The sequence below is a fragment of the Phalaenopsis equestris genome, unplaced genomic scaffold (genome assembly GCF_001263595.1).
Source record: "Phalaenopsis equestris unplaced genomic scaffold, ASM126359v1 Scaffold000041, whole genome shotgun sequence".
In the NCBI taxonomy this organism is placed as follows: domain Eukaryota; kingdom Viridiplantae; phylum Streptophyta; class Magnoliopsida; order Asparagales; family Orchidaceae; genus Phalaenopsis; species Phalaenopsis equestris.
In genome coordinates this window covers 205,717-206,336 of record NW_018164483.1, presented here as the reverse complement: position 1 = coordinate 206,336, position 620 = coordinate 205,717, and positions in this window count along the sequence as shown.

The following is a 620-nucleotide window of genomic DNA, read 5'->3' as shown; positions in this document are numbered from 1 at the left end:
CTCAATTTGAACAAATTAAATTTGAATTATGTTCGAATTTAATAAGAATCAAGTTCAACCGAATTGCTTTCAAGCTAAAGCTGCGATCTACACATGTAATTCTATCAAAATGGCTCGATTTACCAAACAAGCTTTGTCAATTACGAAATTTAAAACTCGTCTTTGATTTGAAATCATAAAACCTATCAAACTGTTATATTGAACTAAGCTCAAAATAAATCAAAAAAAATTTACATATAAAATGAACCAAATTTTGATGGGGATGACATCACCATGCCAAAGGATGGATCATGGATGGTAGGGCTGTCAAAACGGCTCGTTGTTCGCGAACAGCTCGTGTTCAGCTTGTTAATTTCGTTCGATAAGTTAACGAGCTGATCACGAAATAAGATGTGTTCGTTCGTGTTCGGCTCGTTTTGGCTCGAAATACTACTCATCAAGTTTATATATATATATATATTAAGTAGTATTTTAAAAAAATCTAATTAACTACAAGGCTACAAAGATTTATAATCAATCAAAATATTGATTAAGAAAATAGAATAAAAATTATTAAATTAGATTCAAATGATGTTTTAATATAAATAATAATTTTTAAATCTTGCTCAAACTCTTATTGT